This window comes from Triturus cristatus, chromosome 5_2 (genome assembly GCF_964204655.1).
Source record: "Triturus cristatus chromosome 5_2, aTriCri1.1, whole genome shotgun sequence".
NCBI classification, from domain to species: domain Eukaryota; kingdom Metazoa; phylum Chordata; class Amphibia; order Caudata; family Salamandridae; genus Triturus; species Triturus cristatus.
The window spans coordinates 520,201,294-520,217,543 of NC_140588.1; positions in this window are offsets into that span (position 1 = coordinate 520,201,294).

A 16,250-nucleotide genomic window follows, 5' to 3' on the forward strand; every position below is an offset into this window, starting at 1 on the left:
GGTGGTGTGTACCGTATTACAGAGTTGTGGGGTGGTGAGTGCCTCAGTAACTTGGTGTAGGGTGTGTATACCCTAATACAGAGTTGTTGGGTGGTTAGTACCTTTGTACAGAGTTGTAGGGTGGTGAATACCATAGTACAGTGTTGTAGCATGGTGTGTGCCCTAGTAAAGAGTTGTAGGGTAGTGAGTACCCTAGTGCAGGGTTGTGAGTACCCTAGTTCCGAGTTGTGGGGTTGGATATACCTAACTGAGTGTTGAGTTGCAGGTGTGCATATTTGATTACTGTGTGAAGTTTGTTTGCCTGAGATTTTTATTGGCTCAGAAGTACAGGGTGTGTTGTGTTTTATGCCATGTCTTCTTTGGTCTCGGAATGCTTGTAGATTTATGTTCCCTAAGGAAAGGGGATGGGGTAAATCTTAATATATTTAATTGATTGAGGAAGTGTTGATGGCTTTAAGAGTTTTCGTTTGATTCAGGTGTATTCTGTCAATTCATTTTCATGATTTTAATGCATGTATACATTAGAAATGTTCCTTCTATCATTTGTGAATTTAATGTATTTAATGATCTTTCCGTTTATTTGAATTATTTCTGTTTTTAGTTTCCCTAAGGAAGGGGGATGTGTTATAACTTAATTTTTGCCGTTCCTTTTCATTAGCTAGGTCTTCCCTACTGCTCAGCCAGGATGAGTGCTGGAATGCTTGGTGATGATTGGAATGCTGATTGTTTGCTGATGTTATAGAATTCATGGGTGCCTGGTGATGTGCTGAGTGTCAGTTGGAGTAGGCAGGCTGAGCCGCAGGGAGGCTGCTCCTGGTGGGACTATCCATTATTAACCATCATCTGCTTACTTACCTGAACCTTACCCTGTAACTAAGCTTGAATAATCAACCTTAGATTATATACCTTGATTAATGGACTTTCAATTACAACAATGTGTTTATAACAATTTAACTGTATACAATAACACGTCAGGCATGACATTATGACTTGTCACTAAATAATGATGGTAGCTCAACAGGAGACATGCCAATTCACTTGCCAAACAAACACATTGAACACACTTTCCTGCAGGAGCTTCATATGGGCAGGGAAGGGAAGAATAGTGACATGGGGGCTAGGGATTTATGTGATGAGCTTTGTGCTTTAGGGGTGGATTGGGGGTTGGGCTTTGCCCTGGCAGAGTGCTTTATGTGGGTGAAATGCTTCCAGTTTCTCTTGCTCTTCCTGGAAGTAGATTTAGAATGGGTAGGACGTGCTGGGAAAGGATAGGGGATAGGGATGGAAAAAGTGGTCCTGGGATGGTGGCTTGGCGGGAGCTGTCCAACAGGGCAAAGTCCAAGGGACAAGAAGAAATGGTCATGGGTTAAAGGTAAATCAGAACTTGGGTCAGGCTGTGAGGAAGAGGGAATTTAGTGTCAGCTGTTTGCAAAGGTTATGTGGATGGAGGGGTAGTGTCTGTGCCGATAGGTGGTGGAGTTGCTGTCTGTATGTCTGGAGGTGCGAAAATTTTGCGAAAGATCTTACAGTTCGTTCCATTGAACCTCAGGAAAATGGTAATAGGAGCTCTTGTCCTCTCGAAAATCGACTATGGTAATGCACTATTCTTGGGAATTGACAAAGGCTAGACTGCCAAACTGCAGTCTTTGCAGAATGCGGCACCACGAGTACTACTTGATATTCCAAAATACCATCCTACGTCTGCCGGTAAAAGGCAACTTCACTGACTCCTAGTCCAACAGCGAGTAGAATTCAAAGCTCTCTGTCTTGTGCATAAGGCACCATATGGTGGGGGAGACACAGACATTCAGAATCTATTCTCCTGGTACTCCCAGCGACAGAATCTTAGATCAGCTAACACAGGGCTAGAACAGGTTCCTAAAATACAAAAAGCCAGATGGGGAGGAAAAAGCCTCTCCAACCGAGTAGCTCAATTATGGAACACGCTACCTACCACCATTAGACTACAGTCTAATAGGAATCTCTTTAGGAAATTGGGCAAGACCTGGCTTTTTCCTCATAATAGACCTCGGCAAGCCTGTGCAATGGCAACAAGTCACTCCTAGCGCCAAGACGACTCGGCAATCGAGTGCTTTATAAGTATGTCAGTCAGTCAATCAGTCAGGTGTGTTGTATGTAGTGATTACTAGTGATAGTGGTTGTGTGCTCCAGGTGTGTATTTGTCTGGATGCATGAACACGTGTGTGTGCTTGGGACAAGCAGAGGTTTACGATTTGGGGTTGGGGATGGGGATGGGCAACGCTTTGGGGTTGGTGAAGGCTGTTGGATGGAATGTTGGTGTAGGGGTATTGCTGCCATTAGTAAGGAGGCCAGAGCCTGAACTGACAACTGTAGGGCACACATCCCACTGTGAATTTCACCCAGGTCGCCAACCATTTGTGTACGTTGGCTGCCTAGACCCTGGATGACATTTAACAGTGCAGTCTGCCCAACAGAGATCCTTTTAAGGAGGTCAATAGCCTCCTCATCAAGGGCAGCTGAGGACACAGGGGCAGGGGTAGAGGTGCCTGCAGCAGAGGAGACGGGGAACCCAGAAAGGTTATGAGCCTTTGCAACTGGTTGAGGAGCAGCAGGGAGGAAGAAGATGGCAGATGGGATGGCAGACACTGATGGCACTGCACTAGCTTCAGGGGTGGCCATTACCATCAAGAGAGAGCCCCTGAAGCCCAACTCGCTGCATGTATCCATGGCACACCCCTTGCCCTCTTGGCCACTGGGTGATTCTGTGTCAGTGTTCAGACTGGAACCACTTGAAAGAGCTGCTTCCCCAACATCTAGGCCCATGTCTCTTCTGCTTGGCTCTGTAGATGCAGAAAGGGAAGAATAGCTATGTTATGCTAAACATTCTAGACTCAAAGGATTAATAAAAGAGCTTAGCACTCTGAGCAACTAGCAATGTGTACTTCAAAATTATCTTAATTGGCATGACAGTAGTGACACTAATATGTCAAGAGAGCATGCATGTCTACTTCATGAGCTAGTAATCCCTTCACAAATGGTGCCATTTAGCACAGGATCTGACAATTGAAAGCATTAATGTTCTACTCCTCCTCATCCATGTCTATAGCAGGTTCTATTGTTGCCCTCTGTGTAAGTGTCAGATTCACACATGATTGGGAAACCTGACTACAACTCTCAAGACATTGCTTACTTCTGTCATACCCATCTCTCACGTGGACATGGTACAATCACTGAACTTGCACACTGATGACTGCAATAAGTACTGATATCTGAGCCTCTACATCAGATATGTATTGTCTCAAAACACCCACGTTGATGAGTATGTGTGAAAAACCACCCTTGTCCTCATATCACTGTAACTAATGAGCCATATGATGCTGTACCTAAACCTCACACATATGTCCCTGTCACATTAACAGCCTGCTTCTATTATATTGGGCACTGGGGCAATGCCATGAAGAGCCATAGATTTACTTGCATACTGCAGTTGTGAGGGTGGTCCAAGACACATATGTGTGCCAAGCCTGTCAACACTACATAGGCATGTACTCCGTAATGGGAAATGGCATTGCTCACAGTAAAGATAGATCCATGTATGGGTACCTCTGATCTTCCAAGTGTGCTTCGGTGTTAATAAATGAGTACAGGACTATACTCACCCCTCAACTGCTCATCAAGCTCAGGATAGGCCACCGCCAGAATACGGGCCATGAGGGGAGTCAGAGTCTGGCGCCTGCCCCTTCAAAGTGGGCAGGACTTTTCTAGCTGGACTAGGGTGATCTTTCTGCTCCAATGTCTGAGGTCCTCCCACTCTTTTGGCAATGGAAGCTGCACTGGTGATAGACTCACTAGGTCAGATTTGCCTGGCGATGGCTTTCCAAATCTTTTGCTTCATTTGGGTGTTGACCTAAAGGGATGTTACAGAGCCCCAATGGACTGTTTATGCATGACATATGACTTCTACGACAAATATGAAGGAATTTTCTGAGAACTAACAAGTGCAAGATGTCCATTGCTACAGGATAGAGGTCATTAGTGATATTGTTGTGCCGGTACACATAGATTGGATCACATCTCACATATATGCTTTGAACACTTGGATGCATTTATCTTGGTCCAGGAGATAGGCTAATTTCACATCCAAAAAAAGGCAGAGCTAACACAAACAGTCTGTGTGAGAAGTCAAGAGATCACACTAAACACCTTTGGCAGTACAGTACAGGTGCAATGACAATGTCAGACTTTACTATGGTTATGACAAGACAGTACTATGACTCCATACATGGATGACACAACATATTTTTGACTACTGTGACATGCTGCAATATGTTTGTACAAATCAAATTGCTCCCAGGTGTGGTGACTCATACTTCCAGCATAAAACATGGTGTGTATCTGTGTGACTCTGAGAGTGACACATGTCGGAAGCATGGGTCTTGTGTGCAATTTCAGATATGCTGAGTTTCAACTTTTTGTATTAGAAAACACTGTTACATGTATGATGTAGACTAAACAAACATATTTTGGGTTCTTACAACCATTGTGAGGCACATGTGAATGCTTGGTATTATGTGACTCCTGATGATCATGGAATTGATGCTCAGGAAGAGACACAGGAGTGATGAGAGTATTCGAAATTGTGTGATAAAAATGTACATGACAAAGCCCTTTAGTAGTCGTGATTGTTAACATTACAATGCTGTGCCAAAGAGCATAGAATGTTGTTGAGGGACAAGCAGAATCAGCCATGTTGACCTAGGTAAGTGTTATCATGTCAGAATTGTCTGTTTGTGAGTTAGACATCATGCTCCCATTGGCACTACATATGTTTACGAATGTCATTATTTTATGCACATCCAATGTCCCTGCTAAAAAGTCGCACAGAAAGGGATTGCTGATAGCAACAATTTTTGAGGATGCTTATACAGTAGTTCAGGCTGAGTCACCTGTTTAGAGATGTGTGTATGTCCATACAAATATCATCATTCCTCTGATGCTACCCCAAACCATTTACCCCAATTAGTATGTATAGTTACCTAACCACTTTTCCTAAGGCTTGGACATGTTTCACATTAGTATGCCAATGCAATTCCACATTCAGACATTCATCTAGTTGATCCCTGCCTTATGTCTCAGATGAGGTGCTGTACATATTTCGATAGTATGGTTGTTAATTGTATTCAAGTTAAGTGAATTCACATGCTTACACATTTCGTGCACTGCACACAAAGTTATGAAAGTTAAATGTACAGAAGTAAGGGATATGACTTTCGACATCCTAGTGGCTATGTTTGACTTTGACAGTAGGCAGAGCAACATCTGCATCCTCAAATCATCAGTCAGCACTTACCGGCTCCTCTGGTTAATCATAGAGCTGGCCGTACTTTGGTAGGACTTCTCCTACAATGGTCTTCAGCTCATCTTCTGTGAAGGCAGGAGCCCTCACACCAGTTTAGCCTGGCATGGTTGTTCCCAGAAGCAGCACACAGCATCTGAGCACTAGAAGTGGGTAATGGCAGCAGTGTGTGTAGGCAAGTGAGTGTATTTTTGAATTGCACCATACTTCTATGGCATGTACATGTACGTAGACGCAGATAGCCATTGGTTGACTGCGATCAAATGCAGCCAATGTTTTCCTATGAAGAAGCCCGCCGTGCATAATACCGCCAAGCGTCAAGTTCGCTGGTGGTGATCGCCTATATTTCCCTATTAGAGCAAGTTCTGATTACTGCCATGTCAGCGGTCAACTGTGATGTGTTTGCAACTGTCTATACTCCACTACATGTACTTGTTAAGGCTTACTTTTTAACATGCCCATAATCCCAGTCAAAGTTTTTGACATGGTGCTCATTGTGCAATGCATCTATGTGCATGGCAGGTAGGCAAACTTTGGTACACGTGTGATGTGTACCAGTTAAAACATGCCAGACAAGCCACCCTTTTTGACATTTCAACTACTTTCACTTGATGTTGTGCCTGATCAAGGTGTAGTATTGTGAATTGTGACCTTGTTTTCTGCATTTCACAACACATGTCCTTTACATTTGTGTATTGCTTTACATGTGAAGAGTTTAATGGTTGCTAACAGAGATCTCCACTACTCTCTCACACAGGTAGGCTGGGAGAGGTGAGGAGGCAATCATCCTTCAGTGTTTCATCCATTCCCTGACCTCCAGATCATGCAGGAGAGACACATCATCCAGAAATACAGAATGGATCGTCTGACCATCCTGGATCTGAGTAGTCAGTTAGAGTAGGATCTCAGACCAGAGATTGCATATCCCAACAGTACCACCGCGATTGTAAGGGTTTTGTCTGTTTTGTACTTTTCGGCCGCTCGCTCTTTTCAATTTACTGTTGCCACTTCAGGTGGGATGTCACAAGCGATATTCAGTCGAATCCTGACAGGTGCTTGCTGCATTGTTAATAGATGTGACCTGCCACATTCAGTTCTCTGGCTGTGACAATTTGGGAGGAGTGAAGGCAGCTTTCTATGGCTAGGTCATATTGCACATGTAATTGGATCCATTGATTGTACACACATTCCCTTAGCAGCACGAAACGACTCTGAGCAAGTCAAAGGAACAGTTAAACACTACCACTCCATTAACGTACAAGTTGTTTGTTTAGCAGATCTGTACATCTCCAACATTTGTGCTACATTTCCAGGCTCTGCCCATGACAGCATCATCCTGCAGAACAGTAACATACCAAGGCTGATGTTACAGTTCCAACCCAAGAGAGCCTGGCTTGTGGGTAATTGTTATACGTGTTAGCTTGATTATGCATGGATGTCATGCACATTAACATGAGTGTGTGAATTAATTTTTACTTCCTACACATTTCACATTTAGGAGACTCTGGGTATACTAACTGCACATGGTGTTGACGCCACTCCAAAATCCGACAACGCCTGCTGATCAACGCTTCAGTGATGGACAAGGAAGGACAAGGCAGGCATGTGGGGGGACTTTTGGTCTCCTGAAACTAGGTTCCGCTGTCTGGACCGGACAGGTGGAGCCCTCCAAAACTCACCACGGAAGGTATGCCAAAGAACCGTGATCTGTTGCATCATACATAATATTGCCCTGAGACAGGAGATACCGTACTTCACAGAGGATGGAGATAATGGCAACCCAGCTGTAGGGTGCTGGGAAATATGCAAGTGTTGAGGATGATGGTGCAGATGTCATCTACAACTATTTCTCCTGAAGGTATCTCTAAGATTTGTTGTTCACAGCTGCACTAGGCCCTATAGTACAGACTGAGGAAATGTTTTGAGTAAATCAAACCATGTAGAGATAAGGGGAAGTTCTGTAGTATGATCTTTTCAATGTGATTAATCAAGCCAATGTGTAGTGTCATTGATTTGAAATGTTGAGGTGCAGGGAAAGCAGGCAAGAGTGTATGTACATATGTTTACGGCACAACTGATCACTGTATTGTTCACTTGTAGGTTTGTGCACCGTGTCATCTTCATGTGATCATAATAGAGTTGTGACTTCAGGTGGTATGTGTTGATGTGTCTGTGGAAATGGAGTGACCATGGATTGTTCCTGGAACTGTGTTTTATAGATGATGGGAGTGACATACCTTCGTAAGGACATCTTGTTCTACAATGCTTAGGCAAGTACCTGACTTTTCATGAAGTCTAGTCTCATGGTGTGTTGTTCACGAAGCAATATGTGTTCCGTCATAGGTCACCACAAATGTTTGGGTTAGGGCTAGTTGCTGTAAATCTGACTTCACATGGGCTCATTCCTCATTGCTTATGACCTGCACGTGACTATTTCTGTGTCTTATCATAATGTTTTGAGCCTTCTTGTCACACATGACTGATATGTACATGTGTTATGCCACCAGATGTTGTCAACACCTGATTGTTAAGATCCCGAATTTAAGGACTGTGGTGCAGACATGTGTCTGTGTACTTAATTTTGATGTGTTATTTTGTTTAAATAATATTTGAATAAAAACACATGTGCATGTCATATGTTTTTGAATTACAAATATTGTTCTTCACCTAAAGTGAGTTTTTGACTGCTTTGTATTTAGATACAAAGTTGTGAAACTAGTGATAGTACAGATTTTAGCTTTTACAACAAGTCCTGCTGAAGATGTTTAGATGAAGAGACATACATTTAGACAGTCTTTGTATGTACAGATTCAATGATGTAGATGATGAGACAATGTGCGTCTATCCTCATGTTAGCTATTACAGTACCAAGTGGATATCACTGTTGTTATGCAGACACAACTACATTTACATAGGAGTCTAAAATGTGTCTGGTACAAACAGACTCTGTTATTTAACCATGGATGAATCATCACATGAAAAAATGTTTGAAATGATACAATGGACAATTAGAATTTTTGGAGATACCTACATTTATTGGAAAGAGAATACAAGTACCAAAAATAATGATTGTGCGGATAACAGTGATAGGAGTGGGTATAAAAACAAAGCTTAGAAGTGGAGATACATTCATGGTGGAGGAAAACATTGAAGTTGAATCCCTAGTTTCAGGGTACCAAAGTCCAAATGACTCCTCACATCAGAGTGGGAAATATGAGGAGGTTGAGTCAACAAAATTAATGTGTGGCACACACAACAACAACATTAGTGGTGAGGTGGTACCCTGCCGGTGGTACTGGTCTTGCCACCCTTCCTTCCTGAAGTCTTACAAGGGCATCCCCTCTTTCTGGATGAGGGAAGATTAGTAGCTGCAGATCCAGGAGTGCCTGCAGTTCTAGACTCCTCTGAAAGGGCCTCATTCCTGTGGCAGCTGCAGAGGTTGTTGGTGGTGATGAGTCTGGCACACAGGGTGGGGGAGGTGTTTGTGGGAAAGCCCTCCAGAGAGTGCTGTTGATATCTCTCAGCATCCCTACCATGGAGGCAACCTCGGAAAGTAGATGTCAGCGTCCTACTGGTATGTGGACTGGTGCAACTTCTTCATTTCTCTGACTTCGGTGACAACCTGGCACAATGTACCTTGAGAGTCCTGGTACAGATCCAGGACCTGTATTATGGTGGTCTGGGTAACCATCTCATCAGTGAAATCCCACTGGAGATCCACATTGGCCCTCCTCGGTCATCTAGATCCACTGCCCTCTGCCCTGCACAGAGGTTCCATACTATGACTAGGTCCTGGCTCCTGACTGACTGGGGTGGTGGTGGATGTCTAAGAAGCCAGAACTGGGGGACAGGAGAGGGTACTCCCTGTGCTAGGCACAGTGGTTGTGTGGACAGATGTTGTGTGAGTTGTTTCCACCATGTTAGAAGGTGTGGTCTCAGAGTGGCCAACAGTTGAGGTCTGCCCAGATTATCCTGATGTGCTTGGCTGGTCGTCAACGTCCAATGCTTTAGGAGCTTGTTGTTCACTAGGGCTCCGTCGTCATCATCTTTGTCTTGGTCTTGGGACGGGCCATGCTGACTTTCCTCCATGTGCTCCGCAACAGTTGCTGGGTCAGCTATGGATGGAAATAAAGATGAAAGTTAATGGCAGTGTTAATAGGAATACATCTATGAAAAACTAATATCTGCAACTAGTGACATGACTCATCTTCAACATTAATGATGTAAATCTTCAAATATATATTCTCTTTTGTTCTAATGAAAATCTTGTTCTTTCAAATTTCCAGTTACCTCAGTGAACCTTTATAATACAATACTGAGGAAATGCCTCAGTCATAAAGTAACAGACAAAGTATGTTTTTTATTTGCATGGTAACCCCCACCACCTCACATATAATGTGCACTCTTTAGCAGAGCCTAAAGTTGTATTGAGCTGCTGTCTTAATTCTGCTGCAGAACCAGTGGGTTTAAATTTGAATCCCGGCTACCCTGTTGACCAGGATGTGTGATCCTGGTTCATCATTACCTTATTATTTTGTACCTATTCTCATTTTGCGTGAGAGTGAGGGGCAGAAGATTAAAACTAGTGCTGAACATCAGCTTTACAAATTATTTAGAAACCAGCTCATGGGGAGTCTAGTTCCAGCTACTTTGCATGGTTTATTTGAGGAAATACTCAAAGCTTTCACTTTTTGCCTGTGAAAAGCTTTAGCGTTAATCAGTAAAGTTAAAACGCATCCCCAAAGACCGAATCAGGCTGGCTCACAAAACTACACTACATCAGTGCAAGGCTGCTAGGCTGTCAGCATACACGGTAACGAGTGCCAGGGCTCAGCTTCAACAAAAGGGAAAGCAGCAAATAATGACAATATCAGCCGAGTTTCTGGGCAGTGCGTGACAAGAGACTATTTGTTTCTCTCTTTCCTGCCAGACACTGCTTGAGCAAGAGTCAGCTCTAATGCACATGCTGGACTTGCCCGACATTATATCTCCTGCCATGCAGATACGTAAATAAAAATATACTTGCATGTCACTCCCATCACAGACCACCATACTTATCTGATAATTATAAGCAGCGATTGTGTGTTGTTCCCTTATCAATGACATTAAATGCCACATATTTAGGCAGAAGATATCCATTCATAATGCAAAACTGACTTTTTTATTTGTCTGCTGTTATATCGTGAGTGTGAGTAAGCTGAGAGGAGGGTTGCTGGTCGGGCTCTGACATCTTGTCCCAAGATACAAACGAGGGGAAAGGAAGCGAGGAGTTGTGACTGGAAACGGATAAGAAGCCAGAGCAGGGGCATGGAGATTTGATGGGCAAAAGGCTTCACTCTCAGCAGGTTCATGTTCCCCACTTCAGTTAGATTGAAGCTTTAGAAACACATTATATCGCCGCCGCAGGTCCAGTGCATCATATAAATAATACCCTAACCCTTCACAACGCAAAGAGGGGAAACTTTCCATTACTTACAAATCCCTGCCGGGCCAGTCCCTAACTTGCAGCACAGCATGACCTTGAGTTTCTTACCACTTCAAGGTCCACTCATGGTCGGGAGGGTTGTGCAGGCCGCGCAAATCCATCCTCAGAGACGGACAACATGAGTCTGCTGCAACTGAAAGAGGGCTGCGAATTTCAAGCCATCAAAACCAACGATTGTCGCAGTCTCGACACTCGAATCACATGAAAATGGAGGAGAGACTAGAGAGCCAGCCTCCTCCTCCCACCCCGTGCTGCCTCACATACAAACACTGCACGTAAGCCCCTCCACTGTCTGATTCTGTAAGCCAATCCTAGCGCTGCTCCTCCTGTTAGTGCAGTGTCAGGATTGGTTTGGGAAGGCAGCCTCACCACTCACTAATGAGCCTGGGGAATGCAGCTTTGAGTCATCCCCCAGCTCACCTCTAGTAGGCAAGTCGGGTTGGCCAGAGAAAGGCAGCCATCCAACCCGACATGCGCACTTGGGCCCAGGTGCGAGCTGGCTAACTTCACCATTACGGGTGTTTGTCTGTCAGTATAAGCCCCACCCTGTCAGGCCTATTCCACATTCTGCGCAGCTGAAGCAGTTTATAAAATATAAACGTTTTTTTTGTTAGTGAAAACAAAATACTAGTGAAATACTCAATACATGAGTGCAAGTGGAGGAGAAAATATGAATTGGGCAATGCCCCAATGCCCTAATGGAGCACTGCCCCTGATGGCTTACTTTGTACTCAATATACATTTTTAGTGTTGTGAGCATGGACTCATTTGGCATTGTAGATCACCTGAATGTCTTGCTTGGCACACATTTCTTAGTTATATAGTTGTGTTATTCAGTCGCTCAGGAGAACAATGGGCCCGATTCACAGAACAAACTCCTAAACTTAGTACCATTTTAGTAGTCACAGAATGCACTTACTACTTCTGGTATTCACAGAATGAACTTACTACTTTTGCGATTCACAGAATAAACGTACTACTTTTGCTATTCACAGAATGGATTTACGACTACTAACTTTACGTCCGCACTCGGGCCGGAAATTCCGGCCCGGAGGCGGGGCTTCCGGGCCGGAGGCGGAGCTTCCGGCCCAGAGGTGGAGATTTTAAATCTCCGCCACTGGCCGGAATCCCCACCTCCGGAAGCCCCGCCTCCGGCCCGGAAGCCCCGCCTCCGGCCCGGAAGCTCTGCGAGTGCGGACGTAAAGTTAGTAGTCTTAAATCCATTCTGTGAATAGCAAAAGTAGTAAGTTTATTCTGTGAATCGCAAAAGTAGTAAGTTCATTCTGTGAATACCAGAAGTAGTAAGTGCATTCTGTGAATACCAAAATGGTACTAAGTTTAGGATTTTGTCTTAAGTTTGTTCTGTGAATCGGGCCCATTGTGTTTACCTTTTTGTGCATGATACCAACAAACTTAGCTGGCTACCACAGATTACACTTCTGTACTTTCTCAATGTGACATATTTAATTTTGGATATTTGAGTAGCAAGATGGCTGCCAGATGAGAAGAGGGGTGTGGCATGTTGGGTGGAGGTGAAGAGACAAGGCCTCATGGTAGATGTTTTGACGGGGCAGGGAAGAGTTGTGCTCCTTCATTGGTGTTAGTTCAGTAGCAAGATGGCTGCCAGGTGAGAAGTGGGTGAGGGGTGTAGCATGCTGGGTGATAGTGAAGAGACATGGTCATGTGGTAGATGTATTGAAGGGGCAGGGTAGAGTTGTTCTCCTTGGGTTCAGTTTGTTCAGTAGCAAGATGGCTGCCAGGTGAGAATGGGTGGGGTGAGGGGTGGGGTATGCTGGGTGATGGTGAAGAGACAAGGCATCATTGTAGATGTATTGAAGGGGCAGGGTATAATTGTGGTCCTTGGGCGAAGTTAGTTTAGTAGCAATATAGCTGCCAGGCGAGAAGGGGGGTGAGGGGTGTAGCATGCTGCATGGTAGTGAAGAGACATGGACTCATGGTAGATGTGTTAAAGGGGCAGGGTAGAGTTGTGCTCCTTGAGTGGAGTTAGTTCAGCAGCAAGAAGGCTGTCAAGTGAGAATGGGTGGGATGAGGGGTGTGGCATGCTCTGTGGTAGTGAATAGACAAGGACTCATGGTAGATGTGTTAAAGGGGCAGGGTAGAGTTGTGATCCCTGATTGGAGTTAGTTCAGGAGCAAGATGGCTGCCAGGTGAGAAGGGGGGTGAGGGGTGGTGCATGCTGGGTGGGGATAAAGAGAGAAGGTCTCATGGTAGATGTGCTGAAGGGGATGGTTAGAGTTGTGGTCCTTGAGTGGAGCTAGTTCAGTAGCAAGATGGCTGCCATGTGAGAATGGGTGGGGTGAGGGGTGTAGAATGCTGGGTGGGGATGAAGAGACAAGGCCTCATGGTAGATGTAGCTAATCATGACTTTTGTGATGAGTATTGTACAATGGCTGTATATTGTACATATATCTGATTAAACACCCATTTACATGATCCCGCATTACATGCTTCCAATGCTGTAGTATTTGATGCAGAACTCGCAGACAGGTTTTCATTTTTATACAATTTTTGCAATAAATACCAGTAGCATAGTTCGCAACAATATTCTTTGCCACATACAAACACACTTTCAAGATAGATTCTACGTGCCGTGTTCAGGGAGTGGATCAAAAGGAGGAAAGGAAAGGCTTATTTGATTGCAGACAGGACATTGTGATATTGTGTCAGTTCTTGTAGTATAGGTTACTAGAGTCCATTCCTCAGGGTATTCCTTCCAATCCCTCAAGATGTGGAATGGCCAAGACCTTCTCCTCGCAGGGCATGAGTTGCAATGGCATACTGGGAGGCCCTCTGCCAGTTCTCCGTTCCTCCAGAAGGTAGTCACTGAACTTCTTATGGGCCTTGTTCCGGAGGTTGTTCCACGTCTTCCTAATTTTGTGGAGTGTTCCACACTCCACGGTGGGCAGAGTTCAGAAAAACTCTGCGCCGCATAGCGAAGTTTTTCCTTGCTCCCGGTGTGCTTTTTCCTCCTTCGCGCTCGTCAACATCAAGTTGGCAAGCGCGAACGAGGTAAATCAACTCGGTGGTCAGATTTCTCGAAAAGAAGAAGTGCTCGTTTGCACTGTACATGGTGCCGTTCAAGATACTTTCACAGTAAGGACAAACTCCCGGCGCTGAAAATTACAGTGAACTGCATTTTTTCTAACTCGCTCCGCAGCTTGCGGAGCTCCACGTAGGGTGGTGGAGTTTGTTTTGCATGTCACTCCCCTCAGGTTTGCTTAACAGTCATTTTATTGGTTAATCATCGTTTGGGTTGCATTTTTTTCAGGTATTAGCTTTTATGATGGATGCTAGTTAGTGTTTCTGTTTACATCTAAAATACATGTTTTTGTTAATATTAATATATATATACATTTAATGTTGAATGTTATAATAAAATGTGTAAAATATTTAATACATTTATTGTATTAGTTTCATTTAAAATTTTAATTAGATTATTTATTGTAAGGTCAACTATTTTATATATGTGTTTAAAGTTAATTTTCACATTATAAAACTTTCATCATATTACACATACATACATATCTACCATGAAACTCGAAAGTGGACTGTTTAACACTATTGCATTAGTTTCACAACATATGGGCTCCATCTTAAAACATGTTGTTGTTTTTAAATGATATCACTGTGAATTTTCAATTGCAGGTCAGTACCTTGGTAAAAGTTTTATATAACCTTTAACATTCTTTATATCAGAAATACATTTTTTCCCTCTGTATTCGTATTCCTGTTGGTATTTAAATTCACTGGGCAAGTGCCCTATGTTATTCAACCATCCAATCTTCTCATATTTTTACGAAGGCTCCTGATAATGTTCCATCATTGTCTTTCATAATGATCTTATTAAAGTGCAAATAGTGCTAAAAAAGTGACTACGTGCTGAGATAAAGTGCAATTAATTATGTTATAAAGTGCTTAATTCAAAATTTCCTAACTTTTTAGTACAAATAAGTGCTTATCTCCACTAACTGTAAAAACTATTTGTGTTTCCATTCAATTCTTGCTCTTCTGATGAGTGCTCACTCATGGTTACAGGAAGCTTAGTACAAACAGGGATACATTTCTTCATCTACATTAAAACCATTGGGTTCTTTGCTGTCTAACTCTAGGATGAGATATGTCTCAAGTTTTCTTTACTCTCTTTCCCTGTTTCCTCCCCGTCTCCTTTTAGGTGCTTGTGCTATACAGCTGTACTTTAGTTTAGCTGGGTCACTGGAATGCTCTTTTTAAAAATGTCTAGCAATGGGGTAACTCCGATCTTTATTTAGTATTGCTCTCCTATGCTGTAAAATGTGTGTATGCACCTGGAGAGTTGTGCTACCCACATATATTTTATTGCATGAACACTTTAAAATATATACAACAAAATCTGATTTACATGTTATATTACCTACCAATATCTTTGGCACCGTTTGATGAATTTTTGCGTCATTTTCCCCAAAAAAGGGGCCACTCGGTCCTCTCCTTTTTAAAATTATTATAATTTTTTTATACGGAAGGCCAGGCCCTGGAGAACGGGTTCTCCAAGGCCAAAAAGTGGCCCCCCTCCCGTATAAGATAAACACAGATCAAAAATAGGGCCATGCCCTGGGGGATGGGGTCCCTAGGACCAAAATCAGCCTCGAGAGGGGGGCATGCAGACCCTTCCCATTTTTTTTGTCTGAAATGTGTCAGGCCCTGGGGGATGGGGTCCCCAGAGCTCAAAAATAGATTAAAAGAAGGGGGGCCACACAACCCCCCTTCTAACAAGAATACATTTTTAAAAAGCCGGCATCTGGCCGGAGGCCCTGCTCCCTCCCTGCACCACTGTGCAAACATGCCCCCTGGCGAGTTTTAATTAGGGGATTAAGTCCCCTTCAATCCTGAGGGTCCCTGGGAGCCAACTAGCCCACCAGATACCTGCAGTAAGTGCCACAGCATTGCTTTGAAGAGAGGTGTCCCGAGGCCACCACTCTGCAAACACGGCTGGTGGTGGCCGTATAAGGTCCTCTTGTGTCCTGAGGACCTAGGACACAAGTGGACTTCATCCTCCAAGCAGCAGTGCACCAGAAGCAGCGTTGTACATTGGGGGATTAAGTCCCCTTCAATCCTGAGGGTCCCTATAAGACAACTAGCCCACCAGGTACCTCCAGTAAGTGCCACAGAGCTGCGTTGCAGAGAAGTGGTCTGAGACCACGCCCCTTTTTACACCACTTTGCAAACGCGGCTTCTGGTGCACTGGTGGTGGGGTGATGAGGTCCTCTTGTGTCCAGAAGACCTCAGGAGACAAGTGGACTTCACTTTCAAAAACCTTTAAAATTCACAGAAAAAAAGTATAGGTTTTAGCGACTTTGAGTTAGAAATTAGCATTTAAAAAACCTTAGAAACACACTGAAAAACCCATAGGTTTCAGGGGCCTAATAGTTA